Consider the following 18,496-nt stretch of genomic DNA (forward strand, 5'->3'; position numbering starts at 1 on the left):
ACAGGTAGTTCGGGTCCTCCAAATACTTAAAATGTTGCCAAATTTTCAATATACCTAAAAACCAGAGGTACCGTTATATGGAGACTATACCAAAACATCTACCTATGTTGACTATTTTTGGTCGAGAAGTTTTGTGACCTCTTGGACCCTCAAACATCAAATTACGGCCACTTCGGACAATAATTGAGTTAAAATCCTTAAAATACCTAAAATCCGGAGGTGTCATTATGTGGAAGCTATACCACGGGTGCCACCGTGGTGCAATGGTATGCATGCACGCTGAAGGCCGTGGGTTCGATTCCCCGGCCAGGCAACATAAAAAATTTCAACGGTGGCAAAATACCAGTCAGTAATGTTGATGACATTTCCTGAATATTTCAGCCATGTCAAAATTATCTACAAGTGATGTCTTAAGACACGCCATTCGGACTCGGCAATAAACATTAGGTCTCATATCATTGAGCTATGATATGAATCGGGGTGCACTCATTGATATGAGAGAAGTCTCCCCTGTCCCGTATGGGATGTTTGTGGAACAATTACACTGTACAACACAAAAAATAATTACACGATAATTCGGCTAGATTATGAAAGAGGAACGAAAAAAAGAAGACACGTGTATCGGCGTTTTGAAAGTTTACGTCGGGAAGTAATTTAAATAGGCGTGGCAAGTTCCGCCCATTTCTAAAGGATTTGAAATACTTTGCATCAGATTCCTTGGAATCCTTGCATTTTAGGTATAAAGTGTCTTTGGCAGTATTACTGACAACAATGCGGGGTATCTTTTTATGAAGAAAATTAACACTCATGCGAGTCACTAAATGGGTCTTTTTGGTCCCTTTTTTTCAAAAACGTTTAAAAACTCCTTTAAAATGTGTTCGTATCAGACCAAAATATTCTACAAAATTATTTGTTGTAAAATTTTACTATAGGTCTCCGAATACACCAAAACTCTAGAACGTACCTAATATTGTGTGTGGAAATGTGGGGATAGTCTATGGCTACTTTCCAGTTAATATATCCGACATACCAGTCCTAACACCAATGATTTTGCATGGTCCTAAATATTATAATGATGGCAGCTACCCCGCATTTTCACACACAATATCAGGAACCTATGACTTATCCTGATGACGTTATTTTACTTTATAGTATTAAAATACGTAATTTTACAAACTCCGATCTGGGTTGTCAATATTTTCCCTATATATTCACCATAGATATTCCAACAAAAGTTTGGATCGAGCACACATAATCTTCTGAAAGAATTTATTATGAAAAACATCAATAAAATCTATATTGTGACCGCAAATAACGAACATGTGAATAGAAACAGTAGAATACGGTCCTAAATCATATATAACAAGTAAAAAAGTATCAGTCGGCTTTGCCGACAGAGATATACCCTCAGTCTGTGCAAATTGAAACACTTTTTTCACAAAAAAATTATGTATTTAGGGGGTTTCAAAATTTTGGTCGTATGAACCGACAAAAATGTTGATTAGGATTAAAGTTCAAATATTTTGCGGAAAAGGTACTTAAAGGAATGGACCGACATAGACCATGGGGGTGCCATAGGGGGTTTTTTTACACCCTTCGGGCTGTTTTCTCAAGAAGTATGGACTTGCCCCTGAAACAACTTTTACCATCGTAATTGAGGCAGCGAATGTAAGTTGCTTCAACAAAAATCAAAGTGATTCAATAGCAGGTCTTAAAGTGAACTTATCCAAAATTTTGTGTGGGAGGTACGGAATGGAGTGGACAAATATAGTCCATATTCGAACCTGATCTGTCCCCAAGTTTTTTCAGGGGCAAGTCCATTCTTCCTGAGAAAATAGCCTGAAAGTTGAAAAACAAACCTTATGACACCATGTTTATGGGTGGAAGCGCAAGATAATTCTCGAACGGATATGCCGATTCCGGCCAAAATTTGGCCTTCGTAATATTGTTTCCAAACTTAGTTTAAGTTCGTAGATAAACCATATCGGTCCACTCCTTCAGGTACCTACCCCACAAAAGTTCAAAAATGTTCGGAAAAATGGTGCGCACGATAACTCTTAATGGGAGTGAAATCGGTCACTTCCATACTTTGCGCATTCTCATAATATCTACCAAATATAGGTCAGGTTCGAATATGGACTATATTTGTCCACTCCATCCGGTACCTCCCACACAAAATTTTGGATAACTTCACTTTAAGACCTGCTATTGAATCACTTTGATTTTTGTTGAAGCAACTTACATTCGCTGCCTCAATTACGATGGTAAAAGTTGTTTCAAGGGCAAGTCCATAACTCTTGAGAAAATAGCCCGAATGGTGTAAAAACCCCGTATGGCACCCCCATTGGTCTATGTCGGTCTATTCCTTTAAGTACCTTTTCCGCAAAATTTTTGAACTTTTATCCTAATCAAAATTTTTGTCGGTTCATATGACCAAAATTTTGAAAGCCCCTAAATACATAAGTTTTTTTGTGAAAAAAGTGTTTCAATTTGCACAGGCTGAGGGTATATCTCTTTCGGCAAAGCCGACTGATACTTTTTATTACAGTGTTTTATTTAACTTGCCTTGGTGTGTGTTTAGTTCAAATCTGGTAACTCATTTTTAACACGGTTGCAGTTGACCAATCGAACTAAAACTTTGCACACTTCTCAGATTTGGATGACAATATACGAATATGAAATCAAAACCAATATTGGTCCATGTTTACACTGTTTTACAGTGTTTTACCTAATTTGCTTTTCAAATCTGGTAACTCATTTTTCACATAGTTGCAGTTTACCAATCGAACTTAAAATTTGCACACTTTTCAGATTTGGATGACAATACATGAATATGAAATCAAAACTAATATTGGTCCATTCTTACAGTGTTTTTACGGTGTCTAACTTGACCCCCTTTTCAAATCTGGTAACTGATATTTAACACGTATAACGAGTGGTTTTGTCTAGGGCTGAGGTAAGCTCAGTCGCTGCCAGGGTCGACCTAAGGACCCACAAACCTTAAGTAAAACACGAGTGTTTACAATTTCAATGTTTATTATAAAACTCTTGGTGTTGGATAGACGAACAGTATGTGTGAGGAATATGGATGAGATGTGTGTGTTGATAACCAGTGCCAATTGCGTTGTTGAAATAGGCTCGATGGTAGCCGGGTTGTTGTTGTCGACTCGATGGCAATCGTGTATGTTTGCGTCGGCTCTGATGTATTCGGATGCTGTCGGCTATTCGGGTGACTGTCAACTCGGCAGTCGTCGGGTGTATGGCTCGGCTCTGTGGTGTTCGGATCGTTGTCGGCTCGTTGACAATCGTCGTGTGTGTGTTCGGCTCTGTAATATTCGGATTACTGTCGGCTCGTTGACAATCGTCGTGTGTGTGTTCGGCTCTGTAGTATTCGGGTTACTGTCGGCTCATTGGCAATCGTCGTGTGTGTGACTCGGCTTGGTAGTGCTCGGATTGTCGTCGGCTTTTTAGCAATCTTCGGGTATGTGGCTCGGCTCTGTGGCATTCGGGTTGCTGTCGGTTCGTTGGGTATGTGGCTCGGCTCAGCGGTATTCGGGTTGCTGTCGGCTCATTGGCAATCCTCGGGTATGTGGCTCGGCTCTGTCGTATTCGGGTTGCTGTCGGCAGTCGTCGGGTGTGTGACTCGGCTCGGGTTGCTGTGGGGGAAGAGATCGGTTAATGCGAGCTGGCTAAGAGCATGGAGCTGGCTATGAGCTTGAGCTGACTGTGAGCTGGGAGCTGGCTAAGAGCTGAGAGCTTGCTATGAGCTGGGAGCTTGCTAAGAGCTGTGAGCTTGCTAGGAGCTGGGAGCTTGCTAAGAGCTGTGAGCCTGCTAAGAGCTGGGAGCTTGCTAAGAGCTGTGAGCTTGCTAAGAGCTGGGAGCGTGCTAAGCGCTGAGAGCTTGCTAAGAGCTGGGAGCGTGCTAAGCGCTGAGAGCTTGCTATGAGCTGGGAGCTTGCTAAGAGCTGAGAGCTTGCTATGAGCTGGATCGAATCATGGCTAACTAGTATGGTAGACTGCGGACGAGCCACACGTCTATTCGTACTTTGTTCGGCTGGTGATCGACGACTTCGGTGAATAAAACCAGAATACATATTCGGGTAGTTATGCGGAGTGAATGCGAATTGTTGTGTAACAGTGATTGTAGTTAATTACACCGAAGTTAAATGTATCCACTATGCTAACTGTGCACTTGTAGTTGATGGAAATGAATGCGTGTAGGGGTATATGAAACGGTCACGTTACACACGGTTGCAGTTGACCAATCGAACTAAAACTTTGCACACTTTTCAGATTTAGATGACAATACATGAATATGAAACCAAAACAAATATGGGTCCATTGTTTCCTATAGCCCCCATATAACGGTACCACCCGATTTCCGGTATTTTGCTTTTCAAATCTGGTAACTCGTTTTTCACGCAGTTGCAGGTGACCAATCGTACTTAAACTTTGCACACTTTTCAGATTTGGATGACAATATGGTAACATGGGGCGGCTTCGCCACTGGGGCGCCTTCGCCAGCACCGATTTTCTTGATAATTATAACTGCTACAGAAATGCCGTTAAAGGGAAAAATGTGAGTTTAACGAAGATCTTTCATCTCCCAAAAATTGGCATTTCTATCAGATATATGATTGCTGATGCACGCGGTTTCATGTTTTTGGGGTATTGGGAAAAATATTCTTGGTAGTTATATTTTGTGATATCTTGTATACCTTTTGTGATATCAAAATTATATTTAATACCGTTAATAGACAACTACTGAAGAATATAAATCCAAATAATTTGCATGATAAAAGTAATTATAAATGTCAATATATTCATATTATGAAGTATGTAGGGGATGGGGCGGCTACGCCATGATAGGGGTGTTGTGGGTTAATGTGAGAAATATGTCAGGTTTAACTTAAATTGTTTATGCTATTGATATACCACGCTAAAATATGAAGTTGAAATCAAATATTGTGCTAAACCTATCTAATTTGGCAAAAATTTCATTTATATGTCTAAATTCAAGGTACCTACTTCAATTAACGGCTGGAATATGTTTCTTTTTGTAAATTTTAGAATCATTTTTGATTATTAAATAGAAAACATGTTCCTTTTATGCATAATGTTGATATTTGGGGAGGAAGTATGGTAAATGTCAGTTTTAGAGTCCGTTGATATATGTCCTATGTCGATGGCGAAGCTACCCCATGGGTGGGGAGGCTTCGCCACTTTTAGACATTTTGTAAATTCTCAAAAATAATATTTTAAAAACAAAATTTCAATCATTTATATATCAAAACCTCTAGCCAAGACATGCTTATATTCTTACCAAAAATAATATTTGGAAAAACTTTAATGATGTCGATATGAGAACATTTTGAAAAAAACGTGGCGAAGGCGCCCCATGTTACCATACATGAATATGAAATCAAAACTAATATTGGTCCATTCTTACAGTGTTTTTACGGTGTCTAACTTGACCCCCTTTTAAAATCTGGTAACTGATTTTTAGCACGGTTGCAGTTGACCAATCGAACTAATACTTTGCACATTTTTCAGATTTAGATGACAATACATGAACATGAAACCAAAACCAATATGGGTCCATTTTTTCCTATAGCCTCCATATAACGGTACCACCCGACTTCTGGTATTTTGAGGATTTTGTTTTCATTTTTAGCCCGAATTTGCTGTAACTTGGCATTTGGAGTTCTCAATAGTCCAGGAACTTCCCCACTACAAATTGTCGACGTAGGTCAAGGTTTAATATAGCATCCATATAACTGTACCACCCAATTTCAAGCATTTTAATCTACATTTTCTGATCAAATGAACTGAAATTCGGCATTTGGGGATCTCAGTGGTCAAAAAATGTATTTACTAAAAAGTTAAAAATAAAAAATAATTTAAAAAAATTAAGTTTCAGTGTTTTATTTAGAAATGCACTTAAAACTAAAAAATAATTTGTCGCGTAGCCTCAATATATATATTCTTTCTCATGATAGAATCTCTCAAATAAAACGCTTGCCGTTAAATTTTGCCACCATTCATAATTTAAAGGCAAGCGTTTTATTTGAGAGATTCTATCATGAGAAAGAATATATATATTGAGGCTAAGCGAAAAATTATTTTTTAGTTTTAAGTGCATTTCTAAATAAAACACTGAAACTTAATTTTTTTAAATTATTTTTTATTTTACTTGTTTTCATCACATTTTTCAACGACGATTTAATAAAAATGTCAATAATGCAGTGAAATCCGAAATGCGAGAATAAACTGTTGGTGTGAACTGTGTTTGAAATACGTGTTGTAAAAGATATGATGCAAAATACCGCTGAAACAACATAAAGTAAGCATTTTAGAGTTTCAGAATGTTCTAAAGAAATGTTGAGAACTTTATTTGAAAGATTTTTGCAAAAGGGTACTTGGTTCAACTCCCAATAGTTTAGCCGATACTGACCAGAATTTCAGCAATTATGTAAAATTTTCTATATTTTATAGATTTTGATGCCCTAGATGTAGTTTTTCTTATGTGGTTTTTTCAAAAGATAAGTTCTACTAGTTTAGGGCTACAATATTGCTAAAGACAGCAAGGCCAAATTCCTATTCGTTTCTGAGATAAAGGCCTGATAATGCAAAAAAGTGTAGATTTAGCGCGGTTTAGATAAGGTCATAAAATCCGAACTGGATCTGACAGGACAAAACCCTACTAGGGTTTTTGTAGTCTAAATATGTACTTTCAAAAAATGCATACTAGAAGTTGTTTGCATTTTTAGTGTTGCATAGTGTTACTCTCCTAGATTACACTCCTCCGCTCAACATTTCATTAAATTATCCACAACGAATAAACAAATATACATGATGAAGAAGCTCAATTTCAAATTGAGCCCAAAATAATGAACATGTGAGTGAATGAATGAATAACTCAATGAATGACTAACTGAATGTTTGTGGAACATGTTGAAGTTCAGCCATTCATTTGTTAAGTTGCAAAAAGAACATAGAGCACCGGTTTATTATGTCTTGCAATGATTTGCTTTTTATACACCGTCAACCGACCTGCCACAACCGCCTGCCTGCCTGCTAGACAAACAGGCAATCAGTCATGCACAAGACAATGATAGAGACCTCATCATTCAACACGCATGCACCTTGTGGCCCCTTTGTTATTGGGTGTCATTAATAGGTCAGGCAAATAGCAAAGTTGTTGTTGTAGTTCATCATGATGATGCTGCGGCTGCTGTTGCTGTGAATGGTGATGACAATGAAGATTTTGGCATTGCGATTTCCTGATATGCCCCGTAAATGATAGTTGATAAGAGGAAAGAAATGATTTATGAATTTTGCTTAATGTTATACTCGTTGGGGCAACATCAGCATCAACAACACTAAATACATTTATAAAGAACAATGAGATACGAAAATGTATTTAATTGATATTTAAAACAAGTAAACAGAAGCAGTCCGCTTTGCCCTCAGCCTATGGCTGTACAAAAAAAAACAATACCAGAATGGAATGGAGGAGATGAATGTACTAAGAACAACTCGCTAACTTTTAAAGAAGTAGCATCTTCGCAGTTGAACACCACTGATTTTTACACACCCACCGGATTTTCAACTGTTAAAAAACTTTCGATGTTTGCAACCTAACCGAGCTGCATTCCTCATCTGTCCCATTCCACAATTGCGTTAGTATTTGCTTTACTTTCTCTTCATTTCATTTTGTTCTGCCATATCATATTGATGCATCTTGAGTGCAAAAAAAAAAATCGGTGTAGGTATATCCCCTTATTTTGTCGTGACTTATTTCTGTCGCCAATTAATTACCATTAAAAAGTGTAAAGTTTGATTAACCACAAGAACAACAACAACGACATCAACAAGTGGAAATGTTTTCGCGAATTGCGAATGTTAATTTCCCCTCATAAAAATTGTAAAACAAGTTTAAGGTTAAAAGTTAATGTGACATTGAGAGCATCATAATGTAAACACGAAGTACTCGTACCTACTGATATCCGTTGAAAAATTGAAGAAAATTCAATAAAATATCATATGCAAGTTATTAACAGTGGTAATTGGGATATGTAGGTACCAAGGAAGGGTCTTGATAAGCTTTAGGGTGAAAAAGTTCATGATTTATGTGGGTAGTGGAGAAGTTTTGTGACCACATGGAACCTCAAATGTCAAATTAATGCCAGTTCGGACAAAAAATGTATATAAAATCCTCAAAATACCCAAAATGAGGAGGTACCTTTATATGCAGAATATACCAAAACATGGATCTATGTTGATGATAATTGGTAGAGAGGTTTCGTGACCACTGGAAACCTCAAATGTCAGTTAGTTCGGATAAAAAATGTAGCAAAATTCCATATACCTATAATACGTAGGTACCTTGATATGGGGGCTATACCGACACATGGACCTATGGTGATAATATTTGGTGGTGAAGTTTTTTTTGACCACTGGGAACCTCAAATGTCAAATTACAGCTCTTTCGGACAAAAAAAAATATTGCCAAAATCTCCAAAATACCTAAAAACCGGAGGTACCGTGGTATGGACGCTATATCAAAATATGGACCTACGTTGATGATTTTTGATAGAGAAGTTTTGTGACCATGGAAATCTCAAATATCAAATTACAGCTAGTTCTGACAAAAATACAGTTGAAATTCTCAAAATACCGAAATTAGGAGGTATCATTATATGGAGACTGTAAAAAAACTTGGACCTATGTTGACAAACCATGGACGTATGTTGTCGATTTTTTGGTGGAGAAGTTTCGTAACCATTAAGAACATAAAACCATTAAACACCAAATTACGGCTAGTTCGGTTAAAAATTGTAGCTAAAATCCTCAAAATACCTAAAATCCATATAACGATGGGGGGTATACAAAAATATAGACCTTTGTTGACAATGTTTAGTGCATACGTTTTGTTACCCCTGCGAAACCTCAAATGTCAAATTACAGCTAGTTCGGACAAAAATACAGTTAAAATTCTCAAAATACCGAAATTCGAAGGTATCATTATATGGAGACTGTACAAAAACTTGGACCTATGTTGACATTTTTTGGTGGAGTAGCTTAGTGACCGCTGGGAACCTCAAATGTCAAATTGGGGAACCTCAATTCTCAAAATACTGAAAAAGCCCATCTTCGAACTTGAGCTGCCTATAGAAAAAGATACTCGGGTGCAAAAATATAGCGTTCTAGTTCAATTATTGCGTACGCTAGAGTGATTACAACAGAATCTTATCCACTATATACGCTCAGCATGTGGCATAATGAAAAGAAACAAACCTATCATGGGCTAGTTTTTCCATAACATTACTGTTGTAATGAGTACTGCCGGAACTATTCGAAATAAAGTATAAAATTTATCAGTGAAGCTGTCTTAACCTGGTCTAAAGCCTAAATATTTGAACTTTAGTGAAGCATGTTGGTTAGGCCGCACAGTGGTCGAAATCACTGATCTAGCGGCGCGAAATTAATAACTTGGAAACGAATGGAGATATCTTTCTGAAATTTTGCACAAACTCAGTCTGTGTCCGTGGGTAATAATATACTAAATATGAACAACATCGACTAATATGTTGGTATATCCCCCATATAACGGTACCTCCTGATATCCGGTATTTTGAGGATTTAAGCCACCCTTTCCTTCCAAATTAGTTGTAATTTGGTACTTAGGGTTTCTAGTGATCACTAAACCTTTCCAACAAAAATTGTGGACATAGGTCCACGTATATTTATAGGCCTCTTTTAAGATACCTCCCGATTTTCAGTATTTTCTGGGTTTAAGGCTACATTTTCCGGCCAAATTAGGTGTAATTTGGTATTTGGGGTTCCCAGTGGACACACACCAAAACTTGTGGACATAGGTCTACGTGTTGATATTGTCCCCATATAACGGTACCTCCCAATATTCGGAATTGTTAGGGTTTTGTCTACATTTTCAGACCAAATAAGCTGAATTTTGGCATAGGAGGTTCTCGTTGGTTATACATCTTCTCCACCAAAAATTGTGAGCATAGGTCTACATTTTGATATAGCCCCCATATAGCTGTACCGACAGATTTTGGGTATTTTGAGGATTTAAGCTATTTTTCAAGACCATTTCACAGCAAGATTTGCGGCTATTTGCAGCTAAATTGTGGTGATTCGGAATCTAGGAAGTCCAAATTAATTAGTAAAAAAATTGGACTGAACCTCGGTGGACCTTGGTAGTTACGCTCCATTCAACAAAAGCATATTGAACTAAAAGCATAAAAAAAATAATTTTTGAAAATTTATTTCTACATAACTATGCAACTTCAGGCCCCAAACATTTTTTATTACAGTGTTTTATTTAGCTTGCTTTGGTGTGTGTTTAGTTCAAATCTGGTAACTCATTTTTAACACTGTTGCAGTTGACCAATCGTACTAAAACTTTGCACAGTTTTCAGATTTGGATGACAATACACGAATATGAAATCAAAACCAATATTGGTCCAATTTTACACTGTTTTAGAGTGTTTTATCTAATTTGCTTTTCAAATCTGGTAACTAATTATACCCTCAGCCTTTAGGCTAAAGAGAGTATTTACACTTTGATACGACCAAAAATGTGCCTCATCGAAATAATGGTTTTAGACCCCAAGTATGTTTGTACGATATCCGTTTCAGACAATTTTGAGTAGATCTAGCAATGTCCGTCCGTCTGTCTGTCCGTCTGTCTGTCTGGCTGGCTGGTGCGCACGATAACTCTCGAACGGATCAATCGATTCGGTTCAAATTTTGGGTATCGAAATATTTTGTCCAGATTCGATTTAAGTTCGAAGATGGGCCATATAGGTCCACTCCTTCAGGTACCTCCCCCACAAATGTTCAAAAATTGTCGCAAAACTTGTGCGCACGATAACTCTTGTAGGGAACAACCGATTTGGTCCATACTTTGCACATCGTGTAATTTCTACCAAACTTAGATCAGGTTCCAATGTGGACTCAATCGGTCCACTCCTTCGGGTACCTCCCACACAAAATTTCGGAAAAGTTCAGTTTAGGACCTGGTCTCGAATCGCTTTGATTTTTGTTTACGCAAGTTGTATTCGCTGCCCTCTATACGACGCTGTAAGTCTCATTAGGGGCAAGTCCATACTTCCTGAGAAAATAGCCTGAAAGTTACAAAAAACCCTATGACACCGTGTGTAGTGGTTGGAGCGCAAGATAACTTTCGAACGGATCTGCCGATTCGGTCCAAAATTTGGCTTTCGTAATATTTTGTCCAAACTTAGTTCAAGTTCAAAGATGGATTATATCGGTCCACTCTCCGGTACCTCCCCCACAAAATTTCGAAAATGTTCGGAAAATTTGTGCGTACGATAACTCTTGAAGGGAGCAACCGATTTGGTCCATCCTTTGCACATTATGAAATTTCTACCAGATTTAGATGAGGTTCCAATATGGACTCAATCGGTAAACTCCTTCGAGTACCTCCCACACAAAATTTCGGAAAAGTTCAGTTTAGGAGCTGCTCTCGAATCGCCTTGGTTTTTGTTGCAACATTTTGTATTCACTGTTCCCTATACGAAGGTACAAGTTTCATCAGGGGCAAGTCCATACTTCCCGAGAAAATGGCCGGAAAGTTGCAAAAAGCCCCTATGACACCTTGTGTAGTGGTAGGAGCGCAAGATAACTCTCGAACGGATCTGTCGATTCGGTCAAAAATTTGGCCTTCGTAATATTTTACCAAAACATAGTTTAAATTCGAAGATGGGCTATATCGGTCCACTCCTTCAGGTACCTCCCCCACAGAACTTCAGAAATGTTCGGAAAAATTTTACGCACGATAACTCTTGAAGGGATAGACCGATGTAATCCATACTTTGCACATCCTAATATATCTACCAGATATAGATCAGGTTCGAATATGGACTAAATTTGTCTACTCCTTCTGGTACCTCTCACACAAAATTTCGGATAAGTTCACTTTAAGACCTGCTATCGAATCACTTGGATTTTTGTTGAAGCTATTTGCATACGCTACCACCATTACGACGGTAAAAGTTTTTTCAGGGGTAAGTCCATATTTCTTGCGAAAACAGCCCGAAAGGTGTAAAACAACCCCTATGTCACCATATGTGGCGGTCGAAGAACACAATAACTCTTGAACTGTTCAACCGATTTGGTTGCAACATTTGGTCTTCGTCATATTATATCCAAACTTAGTCACATGGGCAATACCGGTCCACAACTTTCGGTATTTCTCCCCAATATTTAAAATATATCACTTTGGATCTCCTAATATTTTATCAAAATTTAGTTAAACTTCTAAAACTTAAACTTCTTCCCTAAGAGTACCTGCCCTACAAAAGTTCAACATTTGTGTCTTAGCGCAGTTAATTCCTATTCCACATTATTGTCGGCATGTTCAAATGTCCAAAAAGCGCCAAATTCTGAAGAGACCTGAAATACATTCGATCTGTCCGGAGGTAAAAGTTTCGCTTCACTTTGGCTGAGGGTATATATCTGTCGGCAAAGCCAACTGACACTTTTTTACTTGTTTTTCACACAGTTGCAGTTGACCAATCGAACTTAAAATTTTCACACATTTCAGATTTGGATGACAATACATGAATATGAAATCAAAACCAATATTGGTCCATTCTTACAGTGTTTTTACGGTGTCTAACTCAACCCCCTTTTCAAATCTGGTAACTGATTTTTTAAAACGGTTGCAGTTGACCAATCGAAGTAAAACTTTGCACACTTTTCTGATTTAGATGACAATACGTGAATATGAAACCAAAATCAATATGGGTCCATTTTTTCCTATAGCCCCCATATAACGGTACCACCCGATTTCCGGTATTTTGCTTTTCAAATCTGGTAACTCATTTTTCACACAGTTGCAGTTGACTAATCGAACTAAAACTTTGCAAACTTTTCAGATTTGGATGACACTACATGAATATGAAATCAAAACCAATATTGGTCCATTTTTACACTGTTTTAAAGGTTTTTATCTAATTTGCTTTTCAAATCTGGTAGCTCATTTTTCACACAGCTGTAGTTGACCAATCGAACTAAAACTTTGTACACTTTTCAGATTTGGATGACAATACATGAATTTGAAACCAAAACCAATATGGATGCATTTTTTCCTGTAGCTCTCATCCAGCGGTACCACTCGATTTAAGGTATTTTATCGTCATTTTAAGCCCGTATTGACTGTTTTTTGACAACTAGGGTTTCCAATGGTACAGAAACGTACCCATTAAAAATTATGGACGTAGGTCCAGGTTTTGGTATAGCCCCCATATAGCGGTACCGCCCGATTTCAAGTGTTTTAAGGATTTTGTCTTCATTTTTGTACCGAATTGCGTGTAACTTGGCATTTGGAGATCCCAGTGGTACAGAAATTTCTCCACCAAAAATTGTGACATAGGTCCAGGCGTTGGTATAGCCCCCATATTACGGCTCCACCCGATTTTAAGTGTTTTTTGTCTTAATTTTTGAGCCGAAATGGGTGTAACTTTGATTTCGAGTTCCTAACTTCTCCACCAAAAATTGTGGACATAGGTCCAGGTTTTGACATAGCCCCTATAAATGGTACCACCCAATTTCAGGCATTTCAAACTTTGTATCTACTTTTTCGGCCTAAATTTGTTATGGGGTTCCGTTGAAAATGGAAAGAGCATGTTGAGAGGGGAAAGTTCGGAGGAGGTTGTTCGGCGGTGCGTTTTCGGAGGTTCGGTGGAAGTTGTTCGGAGTTAAAGTGAATGTTGTTCGGAAGTTCCGAGGAGCTAAAGTGATGTTACGATCTGACATTGATCAAACAAAAGGATTAGTTAATGGAGCAATAGGATTTATAACGAACATAATTTGGCATCACTACCGCAGAGAACAAATGTACGAAACAGATATACCGTCAGTATGGGTCGACTTTGATAGAATTGGTACACATGTGATTCATCCAAAAACAATACAATTTTCTGCTAAGTTCATTTACGGAACTGCTGAAAGAAGAATGATTCCACTGATACTATCATGGGCCTCAACTGTTTATAAATTACAAGGGTCAATTGTGGAATACGCAGTGGTGTATCTAGGATCCAAACTTTTCGAAGAAGGGAAAGCATATGTGGCATTGAGTCGTGTAAGATCGCTGGATGGGTTAAGAATAGAAGAACTGGATTGCTCGAAACTAACAGGAAAGAAGGCATGCAATAACGAAGCGTTAACTGAAATCAATAGGATGAGAAACTACCAACCTAAATAAATTGTTACTAACATTATACATTTAATTAATAAATGTAAGCCCATCATTAAATATCATTTATAATCTCAAGTATATACAAATAAAATTGACAATCTTAAAAATGTATTTACAAAAAAATTAAAAATAATTATAAAATTAATAAATTTCAGTGTTCTATTTTTAAATGCACTAAAACTAGAAAATAAGTATATAATTAAAAAATTAAGTAACAGTGTTTTATTTAAAAATGCACTTAAAAGTAGAAAATAATTTTTCATGATGGAATCTCTCAAATAAAACGCTTGCCGTTCAATATTGTCCCAATTTTTAATTCAAATGCAAGCGTTTATTTGAGAGATTCCATCATGAAAAATTATTTACTATTTTTAAGTGCATTTTTAAATAAAACACTGTTACTTAATTTTTTAATTATAAACTTATTTTTAAATTTAACTTACACCCTTCCCTATCAATAAAAAATAAACTTTGTTTAGTTTTATTACGAATTTATTAAACAATTAAACAAATATGAAATCAAGTTTTCAGCAACAATTTTGTTAAAATCTGATACATCAAAATTTCTTGAACTTGACTGTTAATAACTGAGTGAATATTTACAACAACAAAAAAGCACAAACAAAATTTTAGTCAGCAAAGTGTCAGTAATCGATACAATGGAAAACATTTCGCAATTTTATATTTTGATTTTTTGACTTTCGCGCCGCTGGATCAATGGTTTCGACCAGTGTGGGCCGGGGCGATTTGTGTGGAAGGAAAAAAACCTTAATGGGCCCTTTGCGTTTCTGATTCCTGAGATTGAACTGAGCAAAAAAGTCCATTAGGTCATATGTCTACGGTGAAAATCGAGCCTCCCGATTTTGACTTGAAGTTTTTTATTGACGTTTTTTTGGATATTTTGACATATAACAGCCAAACCAGTGAGATTTGTGATCCATCACAAAGACGAAAATTGTAGCCAACACAATAATTAACAACTCTCTAGTACATCGCAAAAGTATTGGAATGCTCCTTCAGGCAGTTTTGGTCTTGACACTGCGCAAAGTTTTCGGCAAATATCGATAAATGACACTGTGCTACAAAAGTTGACAAAAAAAATATTCAAGCGTTCTGTTACAAAATTCCATTGAAAATACCTTTGGTCGTTTGGGTCACTTCGTTTTATTGTTTTATAATGGTAAAAGTAGTGAAAATCTGGGTTTCCTACATTTTCAAATTTAAACGGGCATATCTTATTTTTTCACAACGGTTTTCTTTTGATCCTTCTTCCTTTTAAAGGTGTGAATTATATCTTTCGAACAAGTTATTATTTTTTTAAATCGGCTAACAAATGCCTAAATTATAGTGGTTTAAGTCTGGAAAACTATAACTGAATTTGTCATAATTTTCAATTTTTTTATTTTTTATACCCTCAGCCTTTAGGCTAAGGAGGTTATATACACTTTGATACGATGAAAATGTGCCTCATCGAAATAATGGTTTTAGACCCCAAGTATGTTTGGACGAAATGTGTTTCAGACAATTTGGAGTCGATTTAGCCATGTCCGTCCGTCTGTCTGTCTGTCCTGCTGGCTGGAGCGCACGATAACTCTCGAACGGATGAACCGATTCGGTTCAAATTTTGGCTTTCGTAATATTTTGCCCAAACTTAGTTTAAGTTCGAAGATGAGCTACATCGGTCCACTCCTTCCGGCACCTCCCCCACAAAAGTTCGAAAATGTTCGGAAAGTTTCTGCGCACCATAACTCTTGAGGGGAGTGACCGATTTGGTCCATACATTGTATAGCGTAAACTTTCTGCCAGAGTAATATGAGGTTTCAATATGGTCTCAACAGGCCCACTCCTTCGGGTACCTCCCACACAAAATTTGGGAAAAGTTCAGTTCAGGGCCATCTCTCGAATCGCTTTGGTTTTTCTTTCAGAAACTTGTATTCACTGCCCTCCATACGACGGTACAAGTTTCATCATTTTGCATTCGCTGCCTCAATTACGATGGTAAAAGTTTGTTCAGGGGGAAATCCACACTTCTGGAGCAAACAGCCCGAAGGGTGTAAAAACCCCCTATGGCACCATATGTAGTGGCTGGAGATCCACTTCCATAATGGTCAATGTCGATCCATTCATTTAAGTATTTCCTCCGGAAAACTTTTGCTCTTTAATCCTAATCAACATTTTTGTCGGTTCATATGCCCAAAATTTTTAAACCCCTCTAAATACATACGTTTTTTGGGAAAAATTTGTTTCAATATACGCAGGCGGAGGGTATATCTCTGTCGGCCAAGCCGACTGATACTTTTTTACTTCTTATTTATAATATTGTAATAAATCTATTGTTAATAAATTCAATTACATTTGCATTCAAACAAATTATTTTCCTACTGGACCGACCACCCACTTACAAAACCAGTTTAATTTATATCGAACAATCGCTGTTAGACGAAACCCTATTTACATGTTTCAACAGGTGGTTATTGTCATTTTGTGCCGTATGGCACAATAATAAATCATTATTTTAGACAACAAAAACACACACAAATATGGAAGAAAAATATTAATAGTATAAACTGAGACAGTTTCATATATGATACAAATGTTCCTTATTTATATAATCACTGTAGATGCAAATATTATAAAAATTTATAGGTATTTCTCTAATTATATTTTAATTATATAGAGTTTTAAGATTATATTAACAATAAACAATTCATAAGAAAATATCGTTAATATAAACCTTGTTATATAATTACTTTTTATAATCTTAGAACAGGCCCACAATTATGACAAGTTTTAACAATTATAGTGAATGTTCATCAAGCTTTTAAATCAAAGATTTCAAAAAATTTCTTTGATTTAACTTATAATACATTGTCTGAAATGGTTACTCTTTCATAATAATTCATTTAATAACAATTTATTTAAACGGATTGAACTGTAAAAATGTTAATTTGTATTAACGTTCACATCTTACATATGTATGTCATTAGCATTCTTTCTGTTACCCATTTAACATGAGTTCCACTTAATGTTATTGTATGTAGAGCTTTTTGTGGCATCAAAAACAACAACCATTTTGGAACAACTACGTTTTGAAATTATATTAACTTTTAACTGTTATACAATATTGAACTAAAATTATTGTGCTAAGAAAAAAATACTATATAGCGATGCCACGAAAGCAAAACAAAGTTCAATAATTTCAACACACTTTATCTTCCTGTATTGTGTCAGGTATTTAGTAGAAGGCCTTAAATGTCTTAGATAAACATAACGAGTTCTTCTTTTTCCTTCTCTTGGCCTGCTTTGTCCTTTAGAAACCCTAAAAAAGTTCTTCTGCCCTTTGAAATATTTTAAAAGTCTTCCGTCCTTAGAAAAAATTAAAAAGGTCTTCCTCAGTCATCTGCCTACAAAAGAGGGCCTATTCTGCTGAGGTCCTCAAAAGGTTTTCTTGGGCTGACTACAGACTTTAACCCTTATAGGTCATCTACCGCCTATAGAAAACCTTAAATGAATTTATTCCGCCTATAAAAGACATTAGGAGGTCTTCTTCTGCCTATAGAAGACCATAAAAGGTTTTCTTCCGCCTATAGAAGATAGAAGACCCTAAGAAGTTCCTAAGAGGGTCATCTGCGTATAGAGGACCATATGAGGTATATGCTTATGTCTACAGAAGACCATAAGAGGCCTCCTTCCTCCTATAAACGATCATATTCATATTCTGCCTGTAAGCCTTCTTCCGAATGTAGAGCACCCTTAGAAGATTTCTTCCTCCTATAGAAGTCCTTAAGAGGGCATCTTCTGAATATAGAATACTTTATGAAGTCATCTTGCACCTAAAGAAGGTCTACCTTTAGAAGACCTTAAGAAGTCTTCTTCCAATTTTAAAAGACTTTAAAGATATATTTTTGTCTATAGAAGACCTTAAAGGTACTTCTCTCTACCTGTAGAAGACCATAAAGGATTTTCTTCGGTCTACAGAAGACCTTAAGAAGTTTTTAGAAGACCCATGGAATACCTCAAAAACTTGTCTTCCTATAGATAACTTTTGAATGCATTTCTGTGCCTAAAAAAAATCTTAAAAGCTCCTCTGCCTAGAAAATGCTTTCAAATGTCTTCAGATGTTTAAAGAAAATCTTAAATGGTATTCTACCCATTCAATATCCTCAAAAGTTACCAGACCACTATTCTACCTACAGAAGTTAGAAGACCCTAAGAAGTTTTCTTCAGATGACCTTAAGAAGT

This window comes from Musca autumnalis, unplaced genomic scaffold (assembly GCF_047663935.1).
Source record: "Musca autumnalis isolate F117 unplaced genomic scaffold, ASM4766393v1 scaffold_5, whole genome shotgun sequence".
Taxonomy (NCBI): Eukaryota; Metazoa; Arthropoda; class Insecta; order Diptera; family Muscidae; genus Musca; species Musca autumnalis.